General features: G+C 36.7%; 1 long non-coding RNA gene across 1 annotated transcript; it reads left to right on the forward strand.

Moving 5' to 3' along the window:
* Nucleotides 1-8: 8 nt before the first annotated feature.
* On the forward strand, nucleotides 9-25,874 carry LOC145693947 (uncharacterized). Its single transcript, XR_014132859.1, has 4 exons — nucleotides 9-125; nucleotides 7,023-7,164; nucleotides 16,032-16,180; nucleotides 24,982-25,874. It is a non-coding gene; the product is annotated as an uncharacterized LOC145693947 (long non-coding RNA).
* Nucleotides 25,875-25,992: the final 118 nt, after the last annotated feature.

A 25,992-nucleotide genomic window follows, 5' to 3' on the forward strand; every position in this document is an offset into this window, starting at 1 on the left:
GACCAATCAGATTCGTTGCACAAAATTTCATGGGTGCATCTAGATAATTAACACCAATTATGGTGAAGAAGAAAAGAAGAAGAAGCTTCGTTTGAGACGTAAGAAAGTCGTCCGTCGGTTGTGTCGTAAGTGAATATCTATAATTCTTAATTTATTCTTAATTAAAATTGATAGTGTTTAAGTTTAGATTAATCAAAAGTTTTATATTCTGTTTGTTAAATCAAATTCTTATTTTGTAACAAACAACTACAAAAGAAATAAAGATGCACAAAATCGTGCAACTATGTGAGAACTTATTAGTCACATGTTAACTTCATAGGTACTACAAGTCATTTAAAAACAATTTATGTGTATCGGTAATTAATTCAGTGCTTTACTGTTTTGAAAGTTCAGGTAGCAGCACTAGAAAGTTAAGGTAGCAGCATTTGTAAGTTGGTATTTTATATTTAAGTGGGCATAAGTGGAAAACAAGGCCTAATTTATGTAGGCCTAATCTGTTTCATAAGATGATTACCTCTCAAGATGGCGGATCACAATGCCTATAAAATTAGGGTATGTCCATGGTAACTCACGTTACGTAATGACGTATATTTTGAAGAATACTAACTACAAATAAAAGCTCCGCTTTTTTAAAAAAAAGGAAAGCTGTCATATTTATACAGATAATTACCAAATATCGTCCTTTGATATGATACAGCAAACCTAGGAGAAAAGAAAATACTATAGTAACTCACGTTACAAATTTTTTCCATACATTCAGAACCTGTGATTTTTCAGTAGGTCTACATTTTCTCTTGTCCTGGCATAGCTGTGTGCATGAAATTACTATGTAAGATAGGGACACACATCATTTAATTATTACGGCAACTTATTTTAGTGAAATATGCACAGAGTCGGGTACCTCACGTTACATTTGTCAACGGTCTTTTATTATTAAGTATAAGCAACATACATTTATAATAATTTCAGATAAGCACAGAATAATTAAGTTGAACATTGAACTTTACTTTAAGAAAAGGTTTCATCAGTTATATGAAATTTTACTTGAGATTCCGACAGAAAAAAATAAGAGCTATATAATAATAAATAAAGCTTGAATAATATAATCAACATTAAAACTTAGTAGATGAAAGGTAACCTACGGAAAAAATAAGAAAATAGTAATTCTCTGAAAAAATAATTAATGATGCCAGCCCCACATAACTATATTTTTATCAAAAGAACAACTTGAGTAAAAAAAACGAAAAATGTAAATCGTGTGAACTTCATAGTGACGTTTCCAAATATCAAACCGTCTGCATTAATGTTATCTCCTTTTCACCTTTTAATCAATGTGTGTCATGTTCAATTTTCGGTTGAACAAACCAAGTAGCGGTTCGGATGCAGTGGCGAAGCTAAGGGAGGGCCAAGGGGGGCCAGGCCCCCTTGCTCAAATTCCTGGCTCCCATAGTGGCCCCCCTACACAGTGATATTGCTATAGATCGACAAACGATGAGTGCGTCGTTACTACAAGTGAAACTACTACCAAAACGTCTCTCGACAACAGAATTACCAACTGCAGAGTACCGTGTGTTGCAATAGTCTGCGTTCCGAATAAAATATCTTTACTCGTTTTTGCTTGTAGTTCAGCAAGATCTAATTCACTGAAATCTGTGGGGTGCATATGCATTGACCTCACAACCTGAACATTCCTTTTAACCTCTGTCCCTTATCTAGTTATCTCCTTTGTTTTGGACAAAGAAATAGAAAGAAAAATCTCGGCATTCTCATTCGCTTCAATGTTGAAAGTCATACTAAAATATGAGATGCTTACTTACAAATAACATATTATATTTCTTTCTTTTCAATTTTCGATTTGCTGAATTATATCTGATAAAAACAGAAATGAAAGCAATATGTAAAGATTGCTCCCCTATATTTTGGCCCATTTGAACACTGTGTGCCATATACTATTAAACATCACTTTATAATTAATGTACTTTTTAAGCTACCAAGAAACGTATACAGAAATATCATAATGTATTTTGTTATTTGTTGACATTTTGTATTGACATTGACATTATTGACATTGACATTGACATTGACATTATTCTTTATGCATGTATACATTTTATATTGATTTTTGCGTACACCGAATCTGTCGGTTTTTTTTTTTTTTTTAACTGCTGTTCCGCAATTGTTATTCAAAATATAAATGATTAGAGCAAATTGTACACTTTTCCGCTAAAATGAATGCCATAGTCAATACAGTATTTTCTTTTGTGCAAGTACTGTGCAAGACAGCGCATCTGATATATTGCGGTGACTAGTAAATCATGACACCGCCATGTATCCGAAATGAAAGTGCGTATTTAATTTAAATCTTCAGAATACTTTCATTTAAAAAAATTACAAATTCGGGTCTCAAAATGGAATCTGGGAATCTGATTTAGCTAAATCAAGTTTAGATATCCCCCCCTCAAGTCTCGCATTCATATGCGTCCGATTTTTTCAAACTAAAATTCTGGTCACCTTGACGCTACGCTCATCTTCCAGGAAGCGAACCGCCCCCCCCCCAAACGATCCTTCTGGATCCGCTAGTGGTTGGTCTACATCTTATATAGCCTCGATGCTGAAAGGGACGCTAACTTAAACTCAATCAACTCTTTGCGTCAACACATTTGAAATATTGAATATCGTACTCAAAATTTGATAGTTTGTTCAATATTACACCAACATACTTGTACTCTTGTCACACGGAGAGATTTCATTAATTATAGGCTAACACAGTATTTATTTTATATCGAGTGTAGTAGGCTAGGACTGTTCTATTTCGCTCCAACTGTGTTAAGTACAGGGGCGGATCCGGGGGAGCATCGCCCCCCCAGAAGAAACTTTTTTATTTTATATATATAAATAAAACCCATCTCAAAGTTTGGAACCCTTAAAAGTAGCAGTATAACACCCCCCCCCCAGAAGTCGGTCTTGGATCCGCCCCTGGTTAAGTATTACAGTAAACAGTTGTGTGACAACCTAAAAGGTGATTTTTAGGTAAGAAATTTCAAAATATCTATTCTCTGTTTGACGACTGTATCTTTGAAGGGTCGTTATTTTAAGGCCTTCATTTGTAGAACGAATTCAGGGTGCGAAATCCTGAGAGGGCGGAAGAAATTTACCTCCGCTTAAGAATTTCGGTTTAAATTCCACACCCATTAACAAGTTATTGGCGGGGGTAAATAAAATGACAGTTCTCAGTAGTTTGTATATTAATTAAAGTAATTACAGTAATTCATATGCAATTAACGGGTGAACTTGTGATATAGGAAGTCTGTGGCGTACGCATAATTTGAAGAAGGAAAGGTTCAAACATTAGCCGATAATAATAATAAGCAGAATTGATAAACACGTTTGATCACCGTACCTCCTGGGTGATGTGGAAAGTGGTGAATAATAATAATAATAATAATAATAATAATAATAATAATAATAATAATAATAATAGAGGAAGAAGAAGAAGAAGAATTAGTCGGAGTATTAGTGATTAACCATTTATTAATCGACTTTTATTTCCTTGGTGTAACATTAATTTGCAGCAGGTTCGTGATCCCTCAGTAGTAGATCTCTCACCTCTGGCGCATGGAGTCCCTGATTAGATTCCAGCTCTGGTGAAGTGAGCTTTGTAGTGGATAAATATCGCATGCATGAGTTTCTTGGAGTTTTCTCACTTTCTTTACTCCACCATTTCGTTCATTATCATCACCACCCAGTGCTTAAAGTGATATCAGGTGAGGTGACGGTATGGAGCAAATATAACCCCTTAGAGCAGTAATTTAGACAAAACCCTAAAGAGCATTTCTACTCTTGACCATAGGTGTCCAAACTCGCGAGCCCGACGCTCGTGAGCTCCGCACTCATGCTCAACCGGGCTCGGGCTCGGGCTCAATAATTGAGCGCGAGCTCGAGCTCCAATGAAATAAGTGAGCGCGAGCCTACTTGAGATTAGTGAGCGCGAGCCCCAGTGAGCGCGAACCCAATCGAGAGAAGTGAGTGCGAGCCCGAGTGATCGCGAACCCAGTTGGGAGAAGTGATCGCGAGCTCAAGTGAGCGCGACCCCAGTTGAGGGAAGTGAGCGCAAGCGCGAGTGAGCGCGAGTCCAGTTGAGACAGGTGAGCGCGAGCCCGAGCGAGCCCAGTGGAAAATGGCCACCTTTGCTCCTGACATTTTTGCACCATTTTTGATGTGAAGAATCTATAGAAAGAGAGAGAGTGAGTACTAATGTAGTAAATGTTTTACTCCTCACTATCATCAACCGAACAAAGTAAATAGTTATAAAATGATTTTAATTTCCTAAGATTTTGTTTGAGAATATCAGTGATCTAAATGACGAAGAACACGAATGGTGCGTATATTTAAACATCGCATTTATAAAGGTAACCAAGAAAGTTATGTCGCTTTTTGTGAAGGTCTGTGTTTAATTGGACCTCACACCGTGAGTTGAATGCTAATGGAGATAAGGCGAAGGTCAGTTGTTGGTGTTTGTATATCCAACATACCATCTGGTTGTGGCAGTTCAGTTACACAGTGAACTTGCGTAAGGACACAGTGAACATGGGTTCTCCACAGAGCGTCATAAGGCCGTGTATGCTGTACGAGTTCAAACTGAGGTCAAACGCCGCTGTAACGGGATGGAAGATATGCCAGGCCTTTGGTAAGAGTGTCGTGACTAGTGGACAGTGCAGCGGTGCTTTAACAAGTTTAAGGACGGTGATGAAACACCCGAAGACGCACTACGTGCAGGAACACTAACACATGTACAAAATGAAGATCTTTAGACAGCAATTGAGGCGAACAGTGGCCAGACATGTGAGGAACTGAGACTACAATTCAATATGAGTCGACAAACCATTCGACAGCACATCCATCAACTTGGGAAGCACTATAAGTTAGGTCGATGGGTCCCACATGACTTAACTCCGGGTCAGAAGACAACACTAGAAGACACTTGTGTTTCTTTGCTGTCTCCTCTGAGGAAGGAGCCATTTGTAGACAGGGTGTTGACATGTGATGAGAAGTGGGTGCTGTAGGAAGCTCCACCACGGCGCCACCATCATTCGTTAGCATCCCATGAACCGGTTCCAAAACAGCCAAAACTAGCACTGCACCAGAGGAAAGTCCTCCTGTGTGTTTGGTGGACTGCTCGCGGCATCGTCCAATGGGAACTTCTACCAGCTGGTCAGAACACTACTGCAACTGTGTACTGTCAGGAGTTGAGCCATGTTCAAGAAAAACTCAAAACCCTGGAACCAGCATTTCTGAATCACAAAGGGATCCACCTGTTACAGGAAACGCTAAGCCCCACGTGGCTACGATGACCCGGGACACCATTCTACGCCCTGGACTATTGCATCCGCCATACTCTCCGGACATTGCACCGTCCGATTATCCCCTGTTTCATTCCTGGGATAATCACCTTAGAGGACGCCAGTTGAAATCCCTAGTAGATGTGCTAAATGCACTTGATATCTTCTTCGCTTCACGGCCCATCAATTTCCACCGCGGTGAAATCCATTGCCTTCCAGAACGTTGGCAGAAAGTCGTCGATGCCGATGAGGACTATTTTTGGTCTTAGGTAATATATCGATATTCGTGAAAAAGTGGTGGTTGAGAAAGCGACAGAACTTTTATACAATAGCATAGTGATCCAACGTGGCCTTTAAGCAGGGTGTCTATCGGTCACGAATATCACGAAAAAGTCACGAAATCAGAAAACGGTCATGAAAGTCACGAAAAAGTCACGAAATTTAGCTTTTGGGTCACGATTTTATTTTAACTGTGCAAATGTAAGTATAGATTGGAAAGTTTTGTTCTGTAAAGAGTCAAAATTCACCATCAAAAATGTCTATGGTCGGCTTTAGACGCTACTAAATCGCAAGCAAAGTACGTGTCTATCACATGGATGAAAATTCGACCTAATCCGCACCCAAATTCGCTCTTGAAAATGTTAGGAAATTTTATGATGTGGTAAAGAAAAGGTTACGAAAAGGTCACGAAATTTCATTTTGGAATTTTAGTAGACACCCTGTACATTATCATTTGCCAATTATTTGTCATTCAGTTTCATTATTAGTCTTAACATACAGGGCATAACTATGGAACGTAAAACTGAAAAATGTATTTTTTATAGTTGAGTGAATATAAGTGTGTTGAACATGTTGCCTTTTATAAATAAAAATGGAACTCCTGTAACTCGGTTATTATGTACACAAAGGGTTAAGAGCTATAGTCTTACTGGGTTTTTCGCTCATTTTAAACTGAATTTCCCCGGTTGCCTATTATTAAGTATTTGAATATTGCAGGGACATCGTACCAGAACATGTAATCAGTCACATATGTTAATTATATAAATTTCGGTGTACAATATTTTAAAATTGATAGTTTTCAAACTTTCGTTAATGGATACGATGCAAACTTAAATTTAGCAACACTTTATGGACAGTCTTATGATTGTTTTACATAAGTTTTGACTAGCACATAGAGTTTCGTGAAGTAATTTTGGATATTTTTTTTCCATGGGATAATATATAAATTCTTGCGATTGTATGATTAGCAGCTTATGTTTGTCAGTAAGAAAATTTATTTATTTTGATCGTTCCAGAGATTATTCTAAATACCCAGACTTTAGATTAGATGGTTTTAGTGGCCTGGTATCACGTAACTGCTATCAAGAGAATTCAGTTCAGTATTATTCATTCTCAGACGAATGTGACCTTACACCGTTATTTATTTATTTATTTATTTTATTTTATTTATTATTTTTTGAGTTCGAGAACATCCCTTCAGAGATAATATAAGAAAAGGTATTAAAATTGGTCAGCGCTAGCTTCTCAGCTACAAACAAGCATCTTTTAGGATAGTGTCTGCTCAGATTTAAATCCTTTTGTTGTACACGGACTTACCTCCTAATTCATTTTTAAAAGGCATAACTATAAAAAAAAATCTCAATTATGAAAGTTTTTAATTTTGAAAACTTTTTGTGTTCGAAGGTGATCCCAAGATATATCATCTCTCAATTAGAGCTTATTGTGATATTTATGGAAACCAGATTTAAATCAAACAATGAGTAGTGACCAACGCTGCGGAAACCATTATTGAAAAAGGAGTTAGTAATATTACCAAAGTTCTGAGGTAAGTGAATCGTTAACTATTTGTCAGTTTCTTATATATGTATTTAAAAAAAAAGATTTCCACTTCAACAAAAGATCAATCCCCTATATGAATATTTTCTATACACTACATTTCATTGATATTGATTGATTTTTTATTTTAGATTTTGCACTCTTAAAGACCCTTGAATTTAATAGGTATATGTTTGTAGATTTTGAATCCCTAAGATTATTTGTTTTATTTCAAATAGTTAAAAATGTAATGAATGAATGAATTACGATATGTTGTAAATTGCTCACAAAATGTTAATTAAAGCAAGTATTTGTTTTTCGCCAGTTTTTAGATTCCTCACAGAACCCAATTTTTCTTTTATATAATCTACATGTATTTTTTTAAAATAACCATTAAAGACAAATCAGTGGTAAAAAATTTGCATATGCCTTGTTATCAATGTAAAAAATATTAGGCTTAATATTTACACATTATTTGTATATTAGTAAACAAATAATAATTACGTTCAGCTTCCACAAAACAAACTCTTGAGGATTGAACTATATAATGATCTACACAATTTTTACATACCTTTTTTTAAAACATGTTTTGCCCCCCATTTTACTCCTTCCATCGTCCTCTGAATGGTTCATCGTTGGCCCCTGATTGGTCCCATAACTGACCAATCTTATGATGGCCCTGCCCTTGCCCAATCTGATGATCATCGCTGCCCTGTTGGATTGAATGCGCCGCCTGTGAATGGGAATATTGTCCCCGTAGAATGGAAATCTGCTCCTTCAAATTGCAGTACAAAGCCACAATTACAGTCCCCGATTGCCCCGGGCCAGAACGGCAATTCAGTCTGATTTTTACTAGGTTCTCAAGCCTAATCCATGTAGCCCGGTGTCCCGACAAAACGTACCAGCGACAAAACGTACCACTTGAATTTTCGCGACAAAACGTACCACTTTTGACTACCTGTCATAAATGACAACATGTCATGGATTAATTAAAGCATTTCTGATATTTGTTCCACGACAAAACGTACCACTTATATAAATTACAACCTGTCTTGGACTAATTAAAATATTTCGGATATTCAATCCGCGACAAAACGTACCACTTCAAGTTTTTTTTTTTTTTTTTTTTTTTTTTTTTTTTTACAGCGTGTTCACAGATTATTCTCCAGATCAAACAAACTTCTTTTAAACATTCTGTTCGTGACAAACGTAACATTAAACACGTTTATCAGCGAGTAAGAGAACACGAGTCTTCCAAAATACATTAGACCAATGTGGGTGCTTACATATCTAACAAAAGAGAACATAATGTTAAGAAACTACTTCCTTATGAACAGGTAAAACAACGGCAGTATAAGGTTGAGAAGAACAGACAGGTAATGTATCGAGTTGTCAAGTGCAGAAACTCATTGGTAAAAGAGGGCTCATTTACAGAGGAAATGTAGGCTTAGCAGCCTATAAACTGAAAGACACAGCTATAGATCATGGAAACGTTTTGGATACTATTCCTTTATTAAGCAAATTTGATTTTCTGCTTAAAAGTGATTTAGATAAAGTCACCGAGAAGAGTCATATACGAGGAAGTAAGCAGGATAGTGGTCGCATAACTCTTACTAAACACGGTGAATTTTGTTTTGAATGCTATCAACACACTTATCACAGAAGATATTTCGAAAGAAGTCTCTCAAGCTTCAATATTTTCTGTTCTATTAGACGCTACTCAAGATAGAGTAGTTTCAGGCCAGTGCTCTGTTGTTTTACGGTATGTTGTTAAAATGGTTGTTAAACAAAGTATTGTTGTCATTGTAAAATGCATATCTACCACAGGCCAGTGTTCTTGCGGTTTACTGCTGGAAATTCTGCAGAAGTTGAACCTTGATATTAAGAAGTGTATTGGAAATTCAACCGATGGCTCAAGTAACATGCAAGGACAATATTCGGATTTTTTCAATTCACCTATGATCAGTTACACGTGTGATTCAGTTGATTTTGATTTTAACGGCCCTTTTAGCAGCGAGGCTATATGAGACGGGACATACTGATTTACGGGAAATTCCGAAGCACATGAGCTCCAGCCAGGAATCGAACCCAGGTCTCCCACGACAAAGGCGCATACGCTAACCGCTTAACCACTAAGAAACTCAGTTACACGTGTGGTATTACGCTCATATACTCAATCATGTCATATGTGATCTGACAAAAAATTGCATTGATTCTGTGTCATTGTTCTGCTGAATGACTGTGCGATATTTATGCGTGAGTCTTATCAGCGAATGGACATTTGGAAGATCAAATGTTAACAAAGGCGTCTTACAGTTATTGCGGAAATAAGATGGTAGAAAACACACTGTTTTTCAGAAAAAAGTTTGGTCATTTTTCGAACCCAGAAAGGGCTTTGTATTTAGAGTAGACCATAATAATTAAGAAAATTGCTTCTACAGAAAATATCAAACCAAATCTAGGTGTAAAGCGAAAGGATATATAAAAGGTCTTCTCAAGTTCAAAACAACTCGGACAGCACAAATGTCCCTTAAGATATTTCAAGTGAAAGACCTCTCTGTCAAACTATCTCCAAATAGATGGTGCTGCTAGTGTAGTACTCTCGGATGGTGCAGACTACTCTGTTTCAAGTGAAAGAGTAGAGATGATTTTGAATCCGTTAAGAATGCAGCATTAAGCTTTGCAGAATGGGCCAATAACAAATTTGAAGACTTAAAACGTGATTTCTTTTTTTTTTTTTTTTTTTCTATTGACCTGTCGACAATTCGTCTTCAGAGATGGACAAAGATTTTCCTGCGAATATGAAGATGAAGCTGCTTCTATCCAATGACCAGGTACTGCATCGAAGCATTCAACACAATATTGGACATGGTAGTTTCGAGTATTTCTTCAAGATTCAAGAAGCAATGTACTTTATGGATTATTTGGACCCTAGACACTTCAACCAAGTAACAGAATTTCCAGACGTGCATTTCGATAAACTTACATATTTTCTGAAAAACTTCAGTTAAGAAGTTTCCAAGGATACTATAAATGTATTCTCTTGGACTTTTGAAGGACGTGGATATCCTTGAAAGTCAGTCTTGATGACGAGCACAACCGAGAAAAAATGACTGTCCTGATGGTGCAGGTGATTCAGAATTAGGAGAAAATACATTTGTTTACAAGGAAAGCGAATGCAAAACGTGTTGCAAAATTGTCCAATGTGCTGATTTTTAAATTTGCAGAATTGTAAATTTTGCAGTAATACTTATCCAGGTTTCCAGCATACAAATTTTTGTTGACTTTGCCCGTAACTCAGGTAACATGTAAAAGAAATTTTTCAAAACTGAAATAAACTGAAATACATTAAAAATAGGGTAACGAGTACCATGTCTCTGGAACATTTGAAAACATTTATGTTGATGTCTATTGAAAAAGATTTATTAAAAAATATTTCGAATGCAAAAGTGATAGATACAGTAGCATCAAAACTAGTACACTAAAACATCTGCTAATTTTGTAATATAGTATACGTTCTCCTTGAACTTCATATAATCTTTTGAACAATTCAGAATAATATACTGATGAAAGAATATCAGGTTTTAATTGTCAATTGTTAATACTATTGACTTACTGTAGAAAGAAAACTGTGCAACTTGATTTGTGACATTGAGATGCTGGTGGCCCTTGTGGGAGAAAGCGCCCGCTCCCCTCTAATAATACCTATCCGTTCCTGGTCCAAAGCCTAGATAAAGTGTGATGGAAATCAGCAAATATTTAAATATTGCATATGCAAGATTCTTGCTGGTCTGGCGAGAATCTTGCAGGTATGGTCTTGGTGTTGCGAGAATCTTGCAGGCATGGTCTTAGTCTTAGCCTTAGTCGTAGTCTTGGTCTTGCATCGGTACTTTTCTCACCACCAATCTGTTCAACTTTTAACCTTATTTTGGCCGATATATATATATACTTATATGCTGTCCTATCAAGTGGTACGTTTTGTCGCCTGTCATTATTTGATGGCTGATTGGAAGACTCTTCGCAAGTAGCCCTCCAGTCAAGTGGTACGTTTTGTCGCTTGTCATTATTTAAAGTGTTTTTAGAAAACCCTTCACAAGCATCCCTCAGGGTAAGTGGTACGTTTTGTCGGTGGTACGTTTTGTCGCTAGTACGTTTTGTCGCGTATTCATGTAGCCCAGCTAGTGTCCCTCTCTAGGCAAGAAAAAATATTCAGTTTAAAAGGCCATAGATGTTTTTTTATTTTATTTTATTTTATTTTATTTTTTTTTTAATTAAGAACTTGTTAGTTTCTCTGATGGTGTCAATCGTAAAAGATTATCTAGAGATGGTACACTTTAGCATGGCAGCATGAATATGGCCTTTATAGAACAAAAGTCCCTGTTTCTTTCTGGTTATTTAGAAGCTGCTCCCTAATCGCGTAGTTTAGTTGATTGCCAGTTTTGTGCATTTTAATATACGCCATTGTAATCTGTGAACCTTTGATTAGTTGTTAAGCTGTACAGAATTTTTTTCTAAAGTAGCATAAACTATGCCAGCTAGGCTTCATTTCAGGCTGTTGTGCCATCTTTAAGCTTACTAACTTCTTAAGTTGACAGAACTCCTTTTATTATTCATGATAGCTAGTATTATCACTATTGCAAAGTAAATAACTGAAAAAAATTAAAAATCCAGCTTGCCAGTGCAAAGTGGAAAAAGAAATATAGCTTAAATCCACTTGTTGCAGTTGAAGCTATTTTAAAGTTATCAGAATGCAGACAGTGACTGTTATTGCATAAAAAAAAGTTTAATTTTAGTTTATTGTTATCAAGTTGAAACCATTATTGGTAAGAAGCTGTTCTGTACAGCTACCGCAGTATAGTGCTGCATTAAGTGCATAATTCTTACCAATGTGTATTTTATTTTTATTAGTAGTATTCTTTACTTAGTTGTTTTATATAGTTTTTAAGTTCCTTTAAGTTTTATGTATTTATTTGTATTTGATTTATTTGAAACACTGGCGTCTCTGGCATGTAAAATTTGGGGGGGGGACATCAAAGAAACTGATTTAAATGGTACTACCTAGCCCAACCTGTTTATTATCTTTGATTCCAATGTGTTACCTTCCTGCTTACCTTCACGGACCCCCTGAGGTATATCAGGAACTCTGTTACCTATTATATTGCAAGTAAATAAAATAATTATTACTTATATGTAGTTCTGTCGTTAGTAAATAAATTAATAAAATATTGAATATTTTGTACTCCAAAATATTGGGGGGGAGCAGAGACGCCCATGATTTGAAACGTTAGTTTTTTTTAATACGTTCGTTAATTTTGTTTCTCAGTGAAGTTATTTATGCACATTTTACACTTTAATAACTGGTATCAGTTTAAATCCTAAATAACATGTTGGGCTATCTGGAAATCTGCTATGCAGTTGATGGAACTTAGTTTGAGTTGAGCACGATTCCTATACATATTAACTTTTAGTCCGGATCTAATTCTTTCACCGTAAAAATTGTAAATCTGTATAAATGCTTTATTGTACACATTTCTTCCGCAATTCCAGGCCATAAATCAATGGGTTTGCAGGTAGCCTTAACTCGTTTAATCGAGTTCACGAATGTCGAAACTTTCTCGCGATCGGAAAGTAGTATTATTTTTATTTTAATAAATTCGACATTTTTTCTTAATCAGGTAATTTCATTACATTATATGTACACATTGTTTTATATTTCTTCCTTGCAATGTACACTTTGTAGTATTTATTACCAGTTTTATTATTAGTCATAAATTCAAAGCAAGCCTAAGGAAATTTGCCTTTTAATCTTATGGCCATTTCGAGAGTTTTTCAACTTCAGGAACTTCATTCCCTTGTCCCTGACCGATCCAGATCCTGTTCCCCAAGAACGTAAGTGAACAAGCGGGTGGGTCCACAAAATGGAACGATAGCTTTGACTAGTTTACAGTTCGTTCCCTCTAGTGCATTTATATACGTACGCAGGGCCACTACTGAATTTCGGTGAAAATGAAAGAAACTGTGATATGTTGTAGATCTTTTCATCGTGAGAAATTCTTAATGGGCACAACCAGCAACTATTGACAGTTAAAAAGAATAAAATAAAATAAAGACAACTATATTTTGGGTTTCGGTGAAAATAAACTGATACCTTGTAGATGCCGTGATCCTGAGAAAAGGTGTTACTTTGTGGCTACCAAGCAACGGTAGATCAGTTGGTAGAGAATTTGTTCGCATTCGTGAGGTTCGGCCCAGGCTGGTCATCCTATCTAGTGACCAAACGGTCAGTGATTGGTGGTTGTGTCTGTTGACTTTCTCAGGATCACAATATCTACAACATGTCATGGTTTCAAGCAATTCCACCAAAATCCAATTTCCATAAGGATTGTGCGAGGTTCTTTGAAATGATGTAAAACGTTTTTTCTTGAACTTCAGGATGTAGATGAGGATATGCTTCGGGAAATAAGATTCCTGCGTGTGGGAAAGGGGTCTGACTTTTGTTGTTGTTCGTTTGATCCTGGAAATCTTTGAGCATAGGAAGTTGAAATTTTATAGGAAAATTCTCCTGATACTCAAGGTTGTTCATAATACGTAGTTTTTCGCAATTAAACGCAAAAGTAATAAAAACAAGTTTGATTTTTTTTTTTTTTTTTTTTTTTTGCCGTTCACCAGTATCTGACACTTCCGAATTTACAGCAGCGAAACTTTTGATAAGGCTTTGTAGTCACTCTCGTCTCGTCTCTAGTATCTAGTTATTTAATGATTCTTTCCAATCTCATTTTCATTTTGAAAAGCTTCTTCTGGCCTCGTGTCGTCTCGTGGTCAACATTAATTTCTTTTAGTTCTAAACACAAAAGTCCAGACAATATGAAAAAAAAAAAATTTTGAATAAAAAAAGAAGTCCTGTCAATGTCAGCGGTAGATCCAGGTTAAACATTTTAGGCAGGCGGTACGGTAGTTAGATTTTTTGAAGGGGGGGGGGGTTGGAATTGCTCAAACAAATGTTGAAAAAATCAGGAGCTCAAAATCTGCCATTGAATAGGATGATAGAGAACTGTTATTTCTTTCGAAGCAGCAACAACGAAATCTTTGATAGTATAAACATATTTGTTGACTCAACACTAACGCCATACTCATTTCTATATGTAAAATGTGTTCTTTTTTTTTTTTTTTCATAGACGAAAAATTACAATTTTAATCACTTATTTTTACCGGTATGCCATACCGGCCGATTTTCTCTAACTTTCGGATGCATAACCGGCTCACTTTAAGCACTGTCACCACCTCCCTTAGCTTTGGATCATAATCATAATCAACGAGGCAGGGGCGTGTTGCGGTATCTAAGTAAATTAATACTAAACCGCTCGGATAGTACGTTTTGTGGTGTTTTCTCAGGTTAAATATAGAATTAAAGATTTGAATTTCAACTAAACAAATATAACAAATTTTATTGGTAAGCCAAAATCGGAAACAAATGTAAAAATAACTTCTTAAAAATGAAACTTTTAACTCAAACAAATATAGGTTAAATGTCAAGTAAGTTTGACTATCCGAAAACTTATTGAAACAGGAATTTAAGAACAAATTAACTATTAAGCATGTTATCTCGTAATGCAAGATTAATTCCAAATTAATGTTCCTTCTCAGTCTGCATGCCAAATATAGAAAAGTAACAAATACATACCAAAAGTCTTCTTGTGCTAACATCTAACTGTCCAATTCAATGTAACTTTTCTTTAGTCAAACTGGTTTACAACACAATTTTCTTTTATGTATTCACTTTTCACACAACTCAACATGGATATAATTTACACATAACTAATAGAATTTTCTTTTCACTTTTAGATTTTCACTGAATGCCAAAAATAATAAAAATGAAATGAAATCTTTAAGTTTTACGTCCCACGGTTATGCCAGTTAGGCTAAAGGAGACGGTGATTATGAGAGATGAGTGAAATGGTGGAATGAAGAAAGTGGGAGGAAACGGGAGAACCCCGAGAAAACCCACGAGCACGGTGTTTGTCCACCACAAAGTCCACACGGCGCGAGCTGGGATCGAACCAGGGACCCCAAACGGCGCGAGCTGGGATCGAACCAGGGACCCCAAGCACCGGAGGTGAACGCTCTACCACTGAGCCACCGCGCCCCCCCCCCAAAAATAATACGAATATATAGTATAACATGCTTGAAAACGAAAAATTTTTGCCTACAAAAGAAAAGTAGGTGTAACGATACCTACCCAGTGTTCATAACTGAAGAGGGGAGGTTAGCTGCACATCCACGAAAGCTCATAGAGGGCAGCACCTCCCACAGAACAGTCATGACACAAGGTAGCCAACTCGTAAACTTCTAGGATAGTTACCTATCCCAGAGGCTTATTTCTGCTGAAGCTTCTTAACTTTTTTTCCCAGAACAAATAAATTTAGTCACACAACAGGCGGATCCAGGACGAACTTTTGTGGGGCGGTGGATTGTATTACTGCTATTTAAGAGCTCTAAACTCTGGGATGGGTTTTATTTATATATAAAATTAAAAAAAAAAAAACTTTTCTCTTCTGAGGGGGCAATCGCCTCCCCCCTGGATCCGCCACTGCGACGAGGATGGTCAATACATGAAATGTCACTTTATGACGTTTCGCCCGAGTAATAGGTCACACTGGAATCTGTATTTTGGAAAAAGATAATCGCCAGAATTAAAATTCCCTATTTGGCAATTCGTTTTCATCAATGAACTGAAAATATTTTCAATTGAATCATGAGGTTGTAATTTGCTACCCTGTGCATATGACGTAATCTTAGTATTGTTCTATATGTTTTATAATTTTAATTTTGTTCATATTTTGTGATCTAATAATAGAATGGTTTTATTTAACATTTCAGAATGCAGCAGCATTTGTATTACATTCGAAAATCTTTTGTGTTATGTGTGTATGTTGTAAACTACCTTGAACGTACTGTATGTACGTGGACTGTGCTGTGAACTTACTGTGTGTTCGGGGACTAAAACTTAGTTGAACGGCTGAGTAGTTGTAAGTATATGATTTTTTTTCTTTCCTCTAGTAAGATAGTTTAATTACAATTAATTAGTATATGCTACTCTTATTTTCGTTTCTCTTTGCAGCACTTGCCTGCAGTGGCGTAACTAAAGGCTTGGGGGCCCTTCCGCAGACAGCGTGGAACGGGGCTCATTCTCTACGTCCCACTTCTCAATTTGGGGGCCCCCTGATGGCCTGAGGCCTCCCTCAATGCGGGGCCTGCGGGGCCCTTATTTACGCCCCTGCTTGCCTGTATGTACCCTGATTCCATATATCGTAAGGTCCGTCGACCCTACTGTTCCTTACCTCTTTGAAGGGGATCTTATACCTTTTACCACTGGTTTCTCAGTCCCCGACGTAGATCGCGAGTTATGAACGTTTTTTAGTAACATTGTAGTGGACTATATATTACATAGAGGTTGAAGATGTCTGCTCCAATTTGGTCTTCACAAACAGATGTGCTGCTGACAGGCAGGTTTTTTCCTCCCCCTCTCAAGTCCTTTTCCAGTGGGTGTGGTAGAGCACCGCGGGGTGCCACCCTCATCCTATTTGCTTCCTTCGTTTTTCTACAGAACAGATAGATTTTCTTGTAAACGCCAGAAAGGGAGAACACGACAATTTGAACTTTTTGCTTACGATTTTCTGCTGCTGCATTAGTTAAAATTTTAGTTCCAACTTTATAATAGCACTGCCTCAACTGTAAAAAATATACTTTGGGGAGTAGGATCACAAGTTCGATACAGATCATGGTTGAAATTTAGCGTTCCTTTGCAGTACTAAGTTTGTATGAGACATTTACATGAATACAAAATTCATAATTTCCTCTAGTTTCTGGGATTTGAAATTAGTGGCGGGTAGTTGCTTCCACTTCCTGGCAACATTTCAAATTTTCAGGAAGTAATGAAGAAAATCAACTTTACTTCAAGATCCATTCAACAGAAACGATGGAGTGAACCCCATGATCCAAATCGCTTGTGAATAAACATACGTAAGTAACATTGCAAAAATACAGCAGCTCTTCCCGTTGGTTTAGTGCCTAGCTCGCTCATTTTGCAACACGGATCTCGGGTTCGATACCCGATGGAAAAGCCTTGAAATTTCAACGTGTTACTAAGGATACGGATCCTACTGAAGGCTCACGTCTCTAGCAAAATTGGTTCAGAAAGGGACGCTAAACTCAGCCCACAAATCCAACCAAGCCAATCCAAGACGGACGCAGTAATGTCACCATAATTTAGACTACGTGGGCGATTTTCTAATGTTTCACACTATGGCCATAAATATAAGTGGAACTAGGGCTTCGAACATTTCTAGTTCTTATTACTTGAAAGAAAGTAAGTGTAATATATACACATGGTGTTAGGAAATAACTTTGGGAAGTGAATCCTCACACGGAAACGTGAAAAAGCCTATAGACCAATCTTGGTGTATAAATGCGTTATTTCAGAGATATAGTCCGCAGAAAGTTGGTTGTAATGGTGCAAAAAAGAAATAACTAGAGAGCGAAATGTTGGATAAGTGTTTATTTTCATCCTAGATTCCAGAGGCTATAAGAAGTGTGTCAGTTTTCCAGGATTCTCCAGGAAAGGGATTGCATTTTCTTGTACCTCTAAAAATAAGAGTAGTTTCCTGAAGAGTGAAAATTAGGGTGGAAAAAGATTTTCTCGGAAACGTCTTAACGGATTTTCGTTTATGTTTTATACATCAATATTGTATTAATAACCCTGTAGTGTATTATAAGTAATTTCTTTAAAAAAAAAAAAGAAGTTTTTAGTCTTGGCCAAAGTTCTTTTCTGACGATTAAAAAAAAGAGAGAGAGAGACTCAAGCCATTCTGTTTATAACCTGACAGACTCAGGTTATAAAAGACTCATTTGTCCTAAAGAATCACGGGATAATTTACTCTTGGAAATTCTAAAAATTATGACAAAGATAACTTTGTTGAATAAATATTTTATTATTAACATTAACGAGCCTTTGGCCGTCAGGGCCCGGGTTCGACCCCCGGCGGGAGCTCGCGTGGTTCGGATTATACGCAGTCTTGGGAAGTAACGTAACGCAAGTAACGCGTTACTTGTAACGCGTTACAAATTTTTAAGTAACGTACCTAGTTTGCGTTACTTTTTCGCGTTACTTTTCGGATGAGTAACTACAATATATGTATATTGTTTTTCGGAAACAAATGTTTCTTTCCTGTAAGTGAATTTCTCAGGTGTAATGCTGGAATTTTTTGTAGGTATACGCTTGATCGCTTTCAAAAGTATAGCGTATACGTAAGACTACTTGCCGTATACGCACCTAATATATGCTTATTCTTTCGTAAATTTAAGGTGAGTATTGTCATATAATACTCGGCACTTGGAAATGCATAAGGTTTTTTTTTAAAATTAAAATTATATTTTAGTGTACATTTTTGTACACAGTAATTAAAAAGTAACAACTTGGTCAAGGTTGTATAAATAGGAAAACAAACTTTTTCATCAAAAACAACAACAGCCAGGTAACCTTTACATAAGCTTCTCGGCCCGTTGCTTTTTCCAAAACAAACATCTCGTAACATAATAGACTTTCCTAGAGAAAAATAAAAACAAAAATACTTACTAAAAACAATTTTTGAATTTTTCACCATCATACGTCACAAAATTCAATAATATAAAAAAGCACGGGCAAGAGGCAGGAGGAAAAAAAATTAATCCATCCTTCGTTCTATACAGTTTGGGTCAAAACATCAAGAAGCAGCCATGGAGCTTGGGACTTGTACCTTATAAGTATCCTTTCTTCACTACAATATCCCTTTCCACTTTGGAGAGGAGATTCAGCAAAAACTCTGCCATCTGGCATGTAACAAGTCATTTATCATTGTGGGTGTAAGTCTCCTGAGTGGCACGCAACCCACTATGCTGTACTTCCAAATTTAAAAATTTTATTTTCTTCTATACATGCAATTTAAAAATTTTATTTTCTTCTGTACAAATCAATAATAATAAATTGCATTTTTAAATGGGGCCACTCATTTTTATTTTAAAACCCTAATATATCTTACTTTAGCATTTTTTTTTAAATATTTTAGTATACGCTGGACTATAAAAGTTTTAGGTGGGTATACGCCGTATACTCCCGTATACGCCCCATTACATCCCTGGAACAATGGAGCATGAACGATGTCAGTGACCGACAATTCCTGCACTGTTCGCCTTTTCCCGTTTCGCCTTATGACCTCTAGCAATGAAATTAGCATGTAAAACCTGTTATCACTTTTCATCTTAATGCAAGATGGAACGGGAAATCTCGATATGCATTTTCCCGTTTCGCCTTACGAACGTTACGTTGGTAGGCTTTCAAATACGTTCATAGATACAATTTGATTTGTTTATTTACACAACAAAATATAGTGCCACTTGCTGCTTTTGGAAGATGAGGACAGCCTCAGGGAAATCACGTGTACTGATTGCAAGCACCTGGAAGATTTTGTCAGCTCAAAATCAATACATTCAGTGGGTGAACTACGAATGCAATGGTGCTGGTAGTCTTATTTTACTTTGAATGGTGTTGTTTTTATAAAGATGGAGAACGAAAATATTTTATCGTTCGAACATTTGAAAGAATACTTTTTCTTAAAAGCTGAAGATGATGGTGAACAGCAGTGGCGTATTTCGGGGTGGGGCTTCCGGGCTTAAGCCCCCCCCCCCCGAAATCTTATTTACTATAGTAAAGTATATAAATTATCTTGCAGAATTTTCACATTTTCAGGCAAAGCCCCACCGAAACAAAATCGTAAGTACGCCACTGCTGAACAGAATTTAAAAGTAAAGTGGTGCCCCGGCGGGAAATATTTATCAACAATTAGAGTGCCATAATGAACGACATTCAGTAAGGGTTTATTATGAATAAACGGTGTTCTGATGACGAGGCCTACTTTATTGATGTAATGCTGATGGTATGTAATATTAAGGTTCTTTTAGATCAGTTTGCATATTCTAAAGTCCCGTTGATTATAGAGTTTGGAACAACTTGCTTTAAAAAGCATGTATTGATTTTAGAGTTATTGGCAATTTTGATTCACCCCCAGTTCATGTGTTCTCATTTCGTCAGTTGTAGTGTAATGTTTCTCTATATTCTGTATTTTTAATTTTACATAGCAACATTGTTATTATTATATAATTAGTTTAGCAGAATAATAATAAGCAACCACTTTTTCTAACGCATAGGGATGGGCACGAGTCAAGCTAAAACTCGACTCGAATCCAAGTCGAGTTTCGAGTCGAGTCAAAAGTAATATTCTCGAGTCGAGTTCCGAACCGATTCACTGTTTTTGGCGTCGAGTTTCGAGTCGAGTCGAGTTTGATAAGTGGCTCGCTCGTTTTAACTCGTTTTGAAATCATGGGCTGATTACACTGGAAAGCGAAAGCCATGAGAAATGTAAGCTAAGCAGTAATATGGAATACTTTTAGTTTTGCTCACGAGAGGGGACACTGCTCACATCTCGTCTCGTCTCGATAGCGAGACAAGAGATTTTTTATAACAAGCTTAGCTCGGCTCGGCTTAACTAAGCCGATGGCTCGAGCCGGCTCGCTTGGGGTGAACCATCGGCTCGAGCTGGCTTCGTTGGGATAAGCCATCTGCTCGGTTCGACTCAGCTGAGCGAAGGGCTCTAGCCGACTCGGTTGGGTGAGTTGTTGACTCAGTCACTTCTCGGTTTGAGTCGATAGTGAATGAGCTGTGAGCCGAGTTGCTCGAGTCGTTGACAGTTCTAAACCCGGGCTGAGCAATTTTGAAGATATTTGGCCAGTGCCCTATAACTTTTAACAACGTTTGGCTCGACCCCGAATACTCAACCTAGACTCTCAACCCAAATTCAGAAGCTCGTGAACAATGTCCTTTACTCCTAGACTTCACGACTACCGAGGTTGGCAATCAACTACTTTTTTAGTATTCATATATAAACCGCCTATCTTTCATGTTTATACACAGTGTTGTTATAATAATAATAATAATAATAATAATAGAAGAAGAAGAAGAAAAGAAGTAGTAGTAGTAGTAGTAGTAGTAGTAGTAGTAGTACCATTGATAATAATTATATTGTCTATGTAAGATACTTGAAGAGAGTACTCGAAACTATACACCAGATTTGACTCGACTCGACTCGAAACTCGACCCGAATTCGAGTCGAGTTGGAGGAAATTTTTCAAGCCGAGTTCTCGGATCGAGCTCAAAGATATCTGTTTCTAGTCGAATCGAGTTTCAAAGAAAACTTGCTCGAATTCACTCGTGCCCATCTCTACGAGTAACGCAGTATGGCATTTTAGTCAATGTTATATTACATTAAAATGTTCATATAGTTGTCAAGTAAAAATATTTCCTTGCATTTACATAAATCGATTCAGAACGTGCAATAATAATAATAATAATAATCAGACCTCGAGTTTGATTAATTTCATTTTCCAAAAAATACAGGCTGTGGCTACTCCACAGTTACAAAAAAAAAAGTTCAAAAATTAGCAGCAGTACCAGGTGTACACGAAGTAAAGGAGTTTGGTATCTGTGGTGCAACATTTTCACAATTAATATTGAAACTGGAAATTGTAGTATATTTCTATCACTTCCGGCTTTAGTACTTGTTCCATCAAGTAGTTCTTGAGATTTTTTGTCACACACACACACACACACACACACACACACACACATATATATATATATATATATATATATATATATATATATATATATATATATATATATATATACAGACACTGACATGGTAAATATATAAAGTTTTGGTAAACCAAACTCCTAATTATTCAAAAAAAAAAAAAAAAAAAAACAAAGAAAACTTGGTTTCGCCACTCCTTCCGTCCTAACGACAAAAACATCCTGTTTATTTTAACATTTGTTTTCTGTGATAAATAATATAAAATTAAAACTATCCTTCCAGAAAACAAATGTAATAGAAATGTTTCCGGCAAATAAGAAACATACTTTCCTTGGTTGTATAATTGTAAGTGGTAGAGGGGGAAGCTTCGAAGGAGAATTCGTTAGTTTCCATAAAACAGCCTTTTTTTCAGTTAGTTTTTAGGTGGTTCGTTTTCAGATGTGCACACAAAAAAATCAACCTAAAGAAATTTGTCTTTTACTTTGCTGCATTTTTTCTGAAGTGGGACATTGGCAAACGCATGAAAGTAGTATTATGAAGTATCTGTGTAATTATAGTAATGTGACAATGAGATGACTGCGAACCATTAATTTAATTTGTTAAATTCTATTTCATTATTTTTACGATCATCTTCGACAGAATCATAAACTCTTTAAAATCCAACGGAACAAAACTTTTATTAAGATTGTACATCCACACATCCTGATACTTCCCCATTCATTGAAATCCAGGCTCATCATTTTGCAACCAAACAAAACCACGCAGGACACATTAACAGGGGTATTCGACACACGGTTAGGATAGGTGCAGGATCAACAAGAGAAGCGGATCGCACCATTGGAGAACAAACAGCTCCATAACTCAAGAATACCATTCTGTTGGTTTATCACCGCAGATACATCGAGCTTAAGTTAAGACTAGTGGAATGAAGGTGTAGGAGAACATCATCGTAAAGACGCGTTGTCAAGAGAGAACTCGACGCCCCTTGCAGATCAACAGGATAGAGATCCAGACGTTGACTGACTCCAGTTTATTCAGAATCCTCCAGAGAAAGACATTCATCGTTCCAGATGACCAGGACTACGCCAGCCTCGTTGGATTTATCAGACTAGTGCCCATTCCTTTATCTTAGTTAAAACCTTTCTCTTTCTCTCAAATTTCCCACAACTAGTCATTTTTCAAAATAGAAACATTTGAACTTAACTTAAATTCAAACACAATTTTACAGTCAAGTACCGTGTTGTGCATCAGTTTCATCCCCACCACAAGACGTGGACTCATGCGCAGTGGAAACCCGCAATGTGGTCCGATGAATCGACCTTCACCTTGTTTCCAACAACCGGTCGTGTTTACGTATGGAGAACACCGTCGCTGACCTATGATACAGACTGTCTACTCTCAACTGTAAGCATGGGGGTGGTTCTGTTACAGTATGGGCAGTGATATCGTGGTTTTCTGCAGGTCCCATCATAGTCCTGCATGAAATGATGAATGCTAAGACGTATGATGCCATTTTGGGGGACCAGGTTCTACCAATGGCCCATATATTGTTCCCTGATGGTGATGGCATCTACCAAGATGACTTGGCATCCTGTCACGCTGCAAAAACGGTGAAATCATGGTTTGAGGAGCATGACCAGGAGCTATCACACCTCCCCTGGGTCCCACAATCACCAGAGCTGAAAATCACTGAGCCATTGTGGTCTGAGGTAGAAAGGCGTGTTCCGTCTCATTTACCCTCCACCAGCATCCCTTAAGGAACTGGAGCATGTTTTGGAGGAACAATAGTACAACATTCCACACACCACGATTCAGAAGCTGTATACGTCCATTCCACGTCGGATCTTAGCTGTTTTGGACCAAAAGGTCACACACCATTATATCAAGTTGTATTTCGAAAATTTCACATAAAAAACTGTCAATCGCACAAAAAAGGTGTTTGGCCGACTATTTGATGTACTAAGAAAGACACTTCCTTGTTGAAACTCTTTAACAAGACCAGGATATTCTTCAAAATTTCGTTTTTTAATAGAAAAACACGGGAACTTCGGAGGAGGGATGTTCTTAACACAGTGGTGCCCCCCTTCCCCTCATGTCCATGACGTACCCCCCCCCCCAATTGTCTATCCGTTGGTGTTCTTCCATGAAAAAAATCTTTTCGATTAATTTTTACACCCCCTCAAACATATTTATATAGATTTTTACCCCCCAAATATTTCAATGACGCAGTATGCGTCATAGCCGCCCTTTGTGGGCACCCCTGGTATATAGATAAATACATTTTTAATCAAATAAATAAAATTGTTGATAAAAGACTTGCTCGTTTCAACGTCATTGATGGCTCGAATGGTTTTCAGGTTTTCGAACTTTTATTAACGAATAGTGATCTCATTTCTCATTATAATTTTCGTTTGAGAATGCTGCTCTATGTTGTTTCTTTTAAAACTACTGGTCGGCTTACATATAGAAATTATGCATGCCATTGGTAGTCAACTGTCTTGGATTGAATTAAGACATCGTCTAGTTTTCAACTTTATTTCTGATATTCGTAGTCATTTGGTAAACACTAGAGTCTATAAGATTATGCAAGCAAATGAGAGCATCGGAGTATAGGTTCAAGCGTTTTGGATACATGATGCCGAGATCAATTGAAGAAATGAGACTTTTAGTTGATAATTTCGATCGCTATAAGGCATCTAAAAAGGAATTTGATGAGCTTAGTGCAAATAAATATAAAAATGTTAGAACTTGTGCTGCTATTAATGTTCAACCCACTATGTCCGGAAGTTATAAAGTTTGCTGTTAAGCTTGAGGAAAAAAATAATTCGGGTCGTAAGAATGATAGTAAGAATTTTGAAAGGCAAGCAACAGTTGGAAAAAAGTGGTTTTTCTTCTGAAAGGGGGAATAAAGAATTAAAGCATATGAATAATAAATTTAAAAAATATAATAAAGGTAATGAAAGGCGTGTTGGTAATTGTGAAATAAAAAATTATCGATCTTCAAGGGATCCGGTCAGTGGTTTAATCGGTGGTCGGACTCTTCGATTGCATCGGCAGCTTTTGTATTGGGTGATTACCGTCTTTAAGTTATTCACTAAAACTTATATTATAAAATTAAATACCTTAATTTCTTTTTCTCCTTGCAGATACTTGAATTTTCTATACCCCAAAAGAACAAAATGGGCAATGCATGGAGCGGAAGAAACGAAGAGCCAGCCTACCCGAGAGGACCTAATTTCCAGTGTTTGTACCCAGGATGTAATCATATGGTTAATGGCCCGGAACTCAGAAATCATCTCGTGACAGCGCATAACGCTTTTACCAGTTTGCACTCACTCCGAGCGGATGAGCATACTGAAGAAATACAATTTAATCACACAGCCGGGAACGACGAAAATATATTTTTCTTGTTTCTGATTAAGGACTGGGGAACCTTTGTGCTTGAAGCAGAAGTAACATATCGTGATAACGGAATGAAAGTCACAATTTTTAACAAGTACTATGGGATCTTCAAAGCGAAGAACTATTGTTACGATTTAGAATATTTTTTGTCAGATACAAGCAGTGTAACATTTAGTGGTGTTTATGAAAACATCAACGTGGACAATGACAGTTTGAAAAAACGTTCGAAAATACATCAACGAAATGGCACATGGTCGGTTACCAAATTCAAACTAACAATACGTAAAAACTGAGTTCATTCAATGTTTTGTTAGTTTTACCACATTTCTTAATAGTGATTTTTTTTTTTTTAATTAAATTTGAATTCATATTCATCCAAGAACTACCGGTTCGTTTGATCGGAGGGTTTCTTCTACTAGAAAATCATATACAGCAAGTAAATATAATGAATTTTTAATTTGGTTGTTGTCTGCTCCGGGGCTACTGCATACATTGCAGTTTATTTAAATATAGTTTCTAATTTATCATTGAACTATTAATTCCTTCTATTAATTTTAGTTTAAAGTTAACATTACAATTGAATGAATAAAATAGAAATAATTACTATTATATATAAAATTGTGTAAAAATAAATAAACTAATGCCTAAAATAAAATAATTATTTTGGTCATTTTATGGAACATTAATTTGTATTGGTTTGCACATGGGCATCCACAGGATTTTTCGCAGGGGTGGCAAACTTTATAGTTACAGTA

The sequence above is a fragment of the Thermobia domestica genome, chromosome 9 (assembly GCF_964235325.1).
Source record: "Thermobia domestica chromosome 9, izTheDome1.hap1.1, whole genome shotgun sequence".
NCBI lineage: Eukaryota > Metazoa > Arthropoda > Insecta > Zygentoma > Lepismatidae > Thermobia > Thermobia domestica.